The sequence below is a fragment of the Somniosus microcephalus genome, chromosome 14 (assembly GCF_052327205.1).
Source record: "Somniosus microcephalus isolate GS21.2 chromosome 14, FLI_Smic_1.0, whole genome shotgun sequence".
Classification (NCBI taxonomy): domain Eukaryota; kingdom Metazoa; phylum Chordata; class Chondrichthyes; order Squaliformes; family Somniosidae; genus Somniosus; species Somniosus microcephalus.
In genome coordinates, this window is record NC_141000.1 from 110,144,020 (window position 1) to 110,154,175 (window position 10,156).

The following is a 10,156-nucleotide window of genomic DNA, read 5'->3' on the forward strand; positions in this document are numbered from 1 at the left end:
CCCAGCCTGTGCTAGATTGGCTGACCTAGCAGGTCAGGGTAGTACAGTTGGCCTCAGCGCCCTGGGCTAGGGAGGAGAAAATCAGCCGTACTTCTTACATCTCAGCTCATGCTTTATGGTCCTCCATCTCTGGACTCCTGGGCCTCCTCTCTGCCTCCCCTGCCCCACCCCCCACCCCCCAACTCCACGATCAACATTCCTCATTTCAGCCCCATTTTTATTTAGCCAGAATTTTCCCGCTGCCGTGCTTGCGGGATTGGATGCCGGCCGGGAGTAAAAGTGGAAATAAAGTGGAAATGTGGAACCCGCCGTCGTCCCGCCTCCTCGCGCCTTTAACTCGGGCGCATTTGCCAGCGCGGCACGGACTCGAACAGCAGAGGCGGGCGACCTAATTTAGATCATTATTACCTTGTTGTCAGACCCTTAACCGTGTTTTTAACCAGACCTTGAATTTTACTGCATGACCCCGGGAATCATGCAGCTCGGGAACCACGTCTGTCAACCTGAGGCGGAAGTTCAGCGGCCACTGAGCGAGGTCATTACTACAGAGCATGGAAAGCACAATAAATACTGCCAACTGACACCTGCTTACTTTCCTAAGGGAAAGGCTCTTGTTCAGTGCATTTTCAGCACAGATTTAGCTTTCTAGAGTTTGCAAGTCTTTTTGGCAAATTCAGAAGCCACTCTCACCTCATTGCTACTACCTATCACACCATTGACAGATTGCTTCTCTGATCTCTGCTTGACCTGCCATCTATTACAGCAGCATGGGTGCCATTTATACTGTCTCACCTTGGTCCTCAGAATTGCACCAGGATGAGCCCCAACACCAGCAGCAGCAGTAACGACACCACCAAACTTCCCCTCAACGACCTGATGCTCCACAGGACAGAGGGCATCAGCACAGGGCTGCACCGCGCTGTAGGCAATACCCCCAACACAGGGTATACAGGCAGAGGATGAGCTTCCTCAACATGACTGAGCAGCAGTGCCAAAGGAGGATCGCGCCAGGTCATCGCAGACATTTGCAGATTGCTGGAGCAAGACCTGCAGCCCAGAGGAGCAGGTGGACACGCCTTACCAATGGCTATCAAAGTCACCAGCGCCCCCAACTTCTTTGCCCCAGGCTCCTTCCAGGGATCTGCAGCAGACATTTGTGACATCTCGTTGCTGACCGCCCACAGATGCATCACACAAGCCACCGATGCCCTGTTTGAAAAGTCTGCGACAACTCAGGTCAGCCAATCTAGCACAGGCTGGGAAAATCAAAGCTTGCACCTTGTGTATGGCTCAGTTACCAGCTGAGCTCAGGAGGGAGTTCCCCACTTGATTTCTTTATTAAACCCATGGCGCAACATCACACTGAAAGCGCAAAATTGAATATTTCCTTCCTGTCGTGCACAAATCATCCCACAAAAATCTATGTATTACTGAGTGGGCGCTGGGCTTTTCAGCTCTGGCTGGCTTCCCACTGGTGCAGGGCATCATCGACTGCACACGTGGCCATCAGGGCACCCCATCATCACCCAGGAGTCTTTGTGAACCGCAAGGTCTTCCACTCCCTCAATGAGCAGCTGGGCTGCAACCATAGGAAGATCATCATGCATGTGTGCGCCAAATTCCCTGGCAACTGCCATGACTCTTTCATCATGCGCCAGTCCACCATCCCTCAGCTCATCGCACCTCCAAACAGACTTTCTGGCTGGCTGCTTGGAGACAAGGGGTATCCACTGAAGACGTGGCTCATGACACCTTTGAGGAGGCCAAGTACTGAGGCCAAAGAGAGATATAATGAAAGCCACTTTTCCACCAGATGTGTCATAGAGCAAACAACGGGCATGCTGAAAATGCGCTTCAGATGCCTTGACAGATCTGGAGCCCTTCAATATGCACTAGCCAGGGTCTCCAGAATCGTCGTGGTCTGCTGCGCCCTACACAACATAGCGCAGCAGCGAGGATTAGCGCTGCATGAGGAGCAAGGCTCTGAGTGCACAGCCTCTTCAGAGGAGGAGGAGGAGGAGCATCAGCTGGAAGACGAGGAGCAGCAGGAGCTGGAGGAACCTACGGCCCAGATCCCACCAGCACCCGAGCACATTGCTGCCCGGGAGGCCAGGGATGGCCTCATCATGGCCAGATTTACTTAACTATATGCATTACACCCTACAATGACCAAGCCATTCCTTTCACACTGATCCCCATTGCTGGAGGTAACGTTATGTCTCACCATTCACTCCAACTCACTAAGCCACTTCCAAATTAGCAGACAAAATTGAGCATGTAGTAAAAAAAAAATCTTTTATATGTGACTTAAGTGTAACGGAACCTTAACAGAAATATTTCTTTAAACACCCATGTGGTTACTCTTGTGCATCTACTAATGCGTCATCTTTCGCTTACGCGTGCTTCTACGAGGTGCAACCCCTGTGGCTTCAGCAAAGGTAGAGGCAGCCTGCTCACTTCCCTGCTGCGACTGCATAGACACTTTTGGCGGACATCCTCTGGGTTTGGAGCCTGTGATGGCCCCGCCAAAGTCTGCTCCTCCTGTGACTGTGCAGGGGCAGACTCGGCCATCGCGATCCCAGGAGGCATCTGGGGCTCTGGCTGAGGGGGAGGCAATGGGGGAGAAGTGTGAGTGCTTTGAGAAGAGCCCCCATTTGTATGACCCCTCTCACCATCATCCCTCTCATGGGCCACCTGCACTTCCCTGCTAGCAAGGAGCTGGAGAGCACCTTGCTGCACAGCAGTGAGGCCATGAGGACCCACGTCTACGCTGACATCCCTCCTAGAGAGGAGGTCTATGAGCCTCTGCCCTCTGTTCTCCATAGAGACCATGTGCTCCTGTGATTGGCGCATTAGCTGCTCCATGCAGGTTGCCGTCCTTTCCATGGAAGAGCCTACAGTCGCCATCGCCTGCGACACGGTGGTGCTCATGTTGGAGATGGACTCCTCCATTCTCTGCACATTTGCAGACATCGCGGTTGCAAGACCTCCTGCACTTCTTGCTGCACCTCCAGGATCGCCCTCTTTCTGGATGGCCCCCGAGGCTCAGCGTCTGCATGCAGCTGAGCAGAGCTGGGAGCATCCTGTGCCCTCCGACGAGGCATCTCCACTGCTGTCCCTTTCTCCACCATATCCTCTTGCTCACTTGTGAGACACCAGGTGACAACTCTACTCTATCTCACATACGACCCACCGAGGTGTGCGTATCTGTGCTGGCGCAGAGGCTGGAGGCTCCTCTGAGGAGTCGTATTCCTCTTCTGCCTGGACTGGGGTGGTGGGTGGGGGGGAGGCGGAGGTGGGGGGGCTCTTGATGGACCTGTGGGAGAGTAAAGAGATAATTTAGAAATGTCATATCAAGAATGGGTACAGATACCATTATGCACATGATGAGCATTCACTGGCTGCTGACATCAGTCCCCTTATGAGTGACTGCTGTATGCCAAGTAGCTGTATGAGATGTAATTCTGTCACTAGGTTGCTGAGGTGTCCCCCTCACTCCGTTTCCCACTGCCAGCTGGTCCGCAACTCCTGAGACCTCCAGGGCGACCTCCTCTGCTGGAGTCAACGTGGTGAAGGATGAAGGGCCGCCTCCGGTTCTCTCCCTCTCCCTCTTATTGTGGGCTCTCTCCTCCTGCAAGGAGGGAAAGAAGAGATGTTTGAGTGAGAGTGATGGCATGAGTGTAAGGAATGTGTGTGTTACATCTTTAGAGGATGGCTATGAGGGAGTGTGGTGCCAATGCCAAAGTGCCAATGCAAAGTGGCATCCTTGTGTTTTGTCAGTTGGTGTGATTGCACTAGGATGAGGGTGAGTGTGAGGGGTGGTTAGTCAGATGGGGATGTGATAATGTAGATAGAGAGGGATGGGTGGACGTGCAAGGTATGTTGGTGTGAGTAAGGGTGTGCAGGAGTAGGGTAGGGAAGGCAGAGTGATGGGGATGTGATGAGAGGCAAAGCAGGATGAAGTTGAGCACTCACCTTTCCTGATCTCATGAGATCATTGAAGCGCTTCCGGCACTGCACACAGGTCCTCCTCACCACATCCCTGCTGTTGACCTCCTCTGCTATCTCCAGCCAGGCTCTTTTGGTCTCCTAGGGAGGTCTCTTGCGCCCATCAGAAGGGAAGCGGGCGTCCCTGTGTGATCTGACTCCCTCCACAAACATTTGTAGGGAGTCATCTGAGAACCTGGGTGTAGCCCTCTGCCTCTGTGCAGTCATGTGTGCAAGGCTAAGCAAGACCCAAATACTGAAATGTACTGCCTACACACTCCGAGATGAAGCTTCAAATGCAATGCAGCCAAGGAGCCTTTAACTATCCCGGCTGGAAATGAGTCATTGATGATGTCATCAGGCCTGCACTATGTAATAGGGCCAGAAAATGCGCAGGCCTACCTTAATAGTCGTCATTAAGGAAAAGTCGCTCTGAGGAGCGGGATGAAAAGAAGAACGGGTCCCGACCCGCCATACCGACCGCCCGCACCCGACCCGACCAGGTAGTGAAAATTCCGGCCTTTGTTCTGGTATTCCCTCCCACCTTTAAAAAACCTGTTTGTTTCGGCCAGTTCTCCTAAATCCTCGACAGTTTGGTCCACCTGTCTCCTACGTGAAGCGCCTCGGAACATCCCAATACTCTCAAAGCGTAATTCAAATACGCGTTGTTTGATGCGTGAAGTGTGACAGACTTGAAATTTTTTTATACATAGATCGATACATCAATCAATCAATCTGAATCGGGCTTTTAGAGTGAGTTCTTCGTCCAAACAATCCACCAGAAGAGAGAAAAACATTGATCTTCAGTGGAACCTGAGCTGAGCAAATTGTTCAAAGGTTGTCCCTGGATTAACGCGCACAATTAAAAGGACAAGATCTCTCAAGTAGTCAGGGTTAAAGGGGCACTAACGTTACAGGAAAGCGTTTCGCAATCCTTCAATTGTTTACAAAGTTCCTACGCCATCTGTTGTCCTGCTGGATGAATCAATGTTAGCACATCTTCTATTTGTGCCCGAGCTCTTGCCGCAATTTCAAAATGATACCTCAGCTTTGGAAACATCAGGAGCTGTTTCAGGTTTTATTTCTGGTGATAGCTCAGACAACCTGGCGGGATGGCATGGAGCCTTCAACATGTTGACCCCTGTGCTCGCTGACCTACATTGGCTCCCGGTTAAGCAACGCCTCAATTTCAAAATTCTCATCCTTGTTTTCAAATCCCTCCATGGCCTCGCCCCTCCCTTTCTCTGTAATCTCCTCCAGCCCCACAAACCCCCCTAATTCTGCCCTCTTTGGCATCCCTGATTATAATCGCTCAATCATTGGTGGCCGTGCCTTCTGTTGCTTCGGCCCTAAGCTCTGGAATTCCCTCCCTAAACCTCTCCGCCTCACTACCTCTCTCTCCTCCGTTAAGACGCTCCTTAAAACCTACCTCTTTGACCAGGTTTGGTCACCTGCCCTAATTTATCCTTATGTGGATCGGCGTCAAATTTTTTGTCTTAAAATACTCCTGTGCAGCGCCTTGGGACATTTTACTACATTAAAGGCGCTATATAAATACAAGTTGTTGTTGTTGGGCATGCAAAAGAAAGAACTTGCATTGATATAGCGTCTTTCATGGCCTCAGGATGCCCCAAAGTCCATTATAGCCAATGAAGTACTTTTTTTTTTTGAAGTGTAGTCACTGTTGTAATGTAGAAAACATGGTAGCCAATTTGCGCACAGCAAGGTCCCACAAACAGCAATGTGATAATGACCAGGCAATCTGTTTGTAGGTGTTGGTTAAGGGATACATATTGTCCAGGACTCCGGGGAGAGCTCCCCTGCTCTTCTTCAAGACAGTGCCGTAGGATCTTTTATGCCCACCTGTGAGGGCAGATGGGGCCTCGATTTAATGTCTCAAAAAACAGCACCTCAGACAGTGCAGCACTCCTTCTGCACCTCCAAGAAACTGTGACAATGCATGGTTAACCCAGTAAGATCTACAGTCCCAATAAATGCAGCAGTAACACGCCAGAATTCACAAACAGCTGCAATTACCTGTACCGACAACTGATTAACATAACAACATAGATTGAAGATAGCGCAAAGGTTGCCGTGGTGACCCTGAGTTACTGATGTTATTCCATTGTTAATGAAGACCTATAACTTACCAGAGTCCTTAACTAATAGCTTGCTTCGTTTTACTTGACAGTTCTCTGGATTTATTGCTCAGCAGCGGTGCAGTGAGACACATTACTCGTAGAGTAAAAAGAAATGGATTTCCATGTGCGCAGTTAATACTGATGAACCCTGAAGATTGATGTCATCTTCAGCCCTTGCCGTGTAAAAGCTGAGTTTGCATCAGCTGAATTTAGATTTGCATTTATGATTTGTAATATTTAAATCGAAGAGTTTTTAGCTTTACTGAGTTTTATTCATGACTTTCATGATGGTTTTTATACCATCAGTCTGTTTGCTCTCATCTCCTCGTCATTTTTCCCTCTCCAGTTCTCTCTTCACTGGCACAGGATTAGATGTACTGAAGGAGACTTGGGAAGAGATTTGTGAGGCAGTGACAGCCATTATGAGGGAGTCATCTGACACTGGATAGTTACCAGTAGATGAGAAATAAGCTGATGTGGTGCCCTTGATCCTAGATTAATGGGAGAGCATGATGTAGTCAAGCTAGATCTGGTAATAGACAGCTAAGCTAGATATGCACCAGGTACATTCAAAATGTTGCTACTTGAACTTGAGGGAGCAATCTTTGGAATTCTCTACCCCAGAGGGCTGTGGATGCTGAATCGTTGAGTATATTCAAGGCTGAGATAGATAGATTTTTGGACTCTAGGGGAATCAAGGGATATGGAGATCATGCAGGAAAGTGGAGTTGAGGTTGAAGATAAGCCATTATCTTATTGAATGGCAGAGCAGGCTCAAGGCCTACTCCTGCTCCTAATTCTTATGTTCTTATGTTCAAAGATAGAGGCCAGATGCTATCATGTGCCCACATATGAATTAGTTACTTTATTTAAGGTGTCTATTACACTAGCGGTGGATTGTTGGTGATCTTGTTGTGGTAGTGCACTTTGTAGCAGTAGCTTAGAGAGTGTCCACCCTTCCATCCCCTGGTACTCTAGTAGGGAGGAGGGCAAGCTTGTGGAAGGCACCCTTCTGTCTGCTGTCTCTTCATCTGGAGGGGGTGCCCTTCTGATATATATCCTTCCCTCAGCCCATTCGTACTCTACTGGGTGATGGGGTTGGCTTTGTGATGGGGAACCCTTTAATCACCCCTGTATTTCAAGTGGTGGTGGTGGGTGGGGGGAGGTGGAGTTATGGTAGATATCCTTTCCTCTAACCCCTGGCATTCTGGAGGGAAGATGGAAATAGCCCTCTGTCCAAGGAAAGTGATTCAGTCACACTCGCAAGACATTTTTTGTAAAGGTGAAAAAAAAAATCGGGAAGCAGGGCAAGGGTGTGAAGACCGGGACTGTCCTGCATAAAATCAGGACAATCAGCAAATGAAATTGTTGTGTGGTCATGAAGATGGAGCTGATACCTAGCAGAGCAGCATGTTTCACTGACACCTCTGTGGAGGTGCTACTGGAGGAACTGTGGCAGAGGAGGGTGGCCTTCTTTGGCAGCCAAGGACACTGTCCACATAGACGAGCTGTCTCGAACACCCAGAAGATATGGCTGCAAGTGAGGAAAAATTTCAGAGTTCTCGCCAGATCAGCTAAGGTAAGAGTGCCCACCATGACCTTATACTAAGTAGCTAGGCAAAATCTGCAAACACTATCTTACCACTGAATGCTAACCATGGATACCCATTCTGCAGTAGGGTGCACTTTGCAGCACCAAATTATAACTGTAACTCTTTCCACACTTGCCCCCTTAAAGAGCACAAATCCATCCACCTGAATGATGCTGCATGCTACATGTACATGTGATTGCACCTATAATGGGCTGCAGGAGGTGTCACTGCACATCACTGGGTCTCACTGTATATGCTCCTGATACTTCTAACCTCTCAACTCTGCTTCTCTGTTTGCAGGACAAAGTATCACATAACAGAAAGCAGGAATAAAACTGGAGACGCCCGATGAAATTGTGAAACTTTAAGTGTATTTGAAGGTATTGGCATTCAGATGCCTTTCCACATGAAGGGATGTACTACAACACAACCCTGCCAGGGTCTCCCAGACTTTGGTTGTCTACTGTATGGTGCACAACTTTGCCACTCCAAAGAGGCCTAACCATACAGCAAATGGTGGAGGTTGCCCACCCGCGGTCAAGTGCAGTCAGCAAGAGTCGAATCCTGGGCGCTCATTGATGAGACCTTCATGGAAATGCTGCCCAAACCAAACGTGCACAGTTCAGTGGCCAGTAACAATCAGCATTGTCCTCTGCAGCTGGCCAGGCTGTGTATGGTAGCTTGCCCCTGGTGCTGGGCACTCCCTCACCATGTCCAGTGGTCTGTGTGAGAGCAGCCCTCTAGCCAATGGAGAGGTTTGCGAAGCCCTCTCTCAATCCGATCTCCAAGCGTGTTGAAGCTGGCGGGAGAACCTGCTGCCCATTGGAGCCCAAGTGCTCCATGCACACGAAGTGAGCATTCATAAGAGACACTCCCCTTGCACGAGGCAAATTACACACAACGTTCAAAGGCATCAGAGAAATGGTAGCAACTGGAATTTTCAGTCACTCCAACAAACATTCTTTTCCACAGTCATATAATGAGACGGGGATTTATATTTCACACTTGCATTTAAAGCAAATTCTTTAGGGGGAAAAAATAGCAGCGATTATTATAACAAGGCTGTTTACTGAAGTGGTCACTCTGGATGCCCCTGGAGTTGTCACGTGCAGTTCTAAAAAGAAGTTGTGTGTTACTGCACAAATGCAGTTAGCAAACTCCTCCACAGTCTTCAGATTTTACTAAGGTTTTTATCCATTGACTGCTTAAAGGGCATAAAGGGTTAAATTATGAGGACTGGTTGCATAAGAAGGTTTAGGGGTTATCTAATCGAGGTCTTTAAAATGACAAAGGGAGTTGATAGGGTAGATACAGAGAAACTATTCTCTCTGGTAGAGGAATCCAGAACAAGTGGGATTATTTTAAGATTAGAGTTAGGTCATTTCGGAGTGAAATCAGGAAGCACTTCTTCCACGCAAAGCGTAGTGGAAATCTGGCACTCTCTCCTGATCTGTACCTCAACTCCATTTACCTGCCTTTGCTCCATGCTCCGTGTAATACTCTGAGAGGGAGGGCCAGAGGTCTGTCACGTGCTGCTGTCCTAAGAGATAGCAATATCAGGGAGCTGGATTTCAGCCATCGTAATTCCACTGGGTCCTGGGTCTGTTTTCCCATTGATCAGTGTAATGGCTGGTCTAATGGCAGCTATCAGATCCTGAAAGCCCTGAGAGACAGCAGCATGCATCGTGTCTGCCATGGCCTGGCTGATGTGTAGGCTGCCCTCTATGCTCACCCCTATTGCCACCAAAGCTGCAGTCTGTGCTTCTGTGGAGGCACCAGCCAGTCCCTGGCTGCTTCTTAGCGGCCATTTGCCCCATTGGTTCCTACAACAAAGACAGTGTTTCCGTAAAGTTGCCACAGAGGACAGTTGAAGTCTCGAGAGTCACACCCATTAGTTACTGCACCAATCCTCAGGATTGGCCTCAGAGCCTTGACGTAGGTGTGATGGTTCCCCGAACATCCTTATTTTCAGGCGAGAACCCATAAGTTCTGGATCCCACAACTCTGAAGACATTGGCTGGGAAGGTGGCAATTCCTCACTCACTCCCCACTCCTCCACTCCATGAATCACAACGTGCTGCCTACTCAGGGCTACTATCTAATTTTCCCGGGGGGGAAAATATCTGCACTGGTGCCTGGCAGTGAGGAAGCAAGTGCTGTAAGGTGGTGAGTTTGACATTTCCAGTCTCTACAGGTTTCTTTTGGCTGCCAAAAAAGTCATCCTTTGAAATGGATGCTGCGACCCCTTTTAAGAGCTGCAGCAGCATCAGGCATTTTACACCCCAGTGAGAAAGTTTTCAGCATGGGACCCAAACCTCGTGGGGAGGTCATCATGAATATAAATTTGGAGGTTGATGTAAAAAGATTACTGAGCGCTTGGTTTGAGTATAAAACAAGACTTTAATCAACTGTTTCACAACCGTGAGATTCTAGTTA

At 49.0% G+C, this 10,156-nt stretch overlaps 1 long non-coding RNA gene across 1 annotated transcript; it reads left to right on the forward strand.

Annotated features, from left to right (window-relative positions):
- Positions 1–4,349: 4,349 nt before the first annotated feature.
- Positions 4,350–6,390, forward strand: LOC147107834 (uncharacterized). The gene is made up of 2 exons (XR_015080928.1): positions 4,350–4,490; positions 6,179–6,390. It is a non-coding gene; the product is annotated as an uncharacterized LOC147107834 (long non-coding RNA).
- Positions 6,391–10,156: the final 3,766 nt, after the last annotated feature.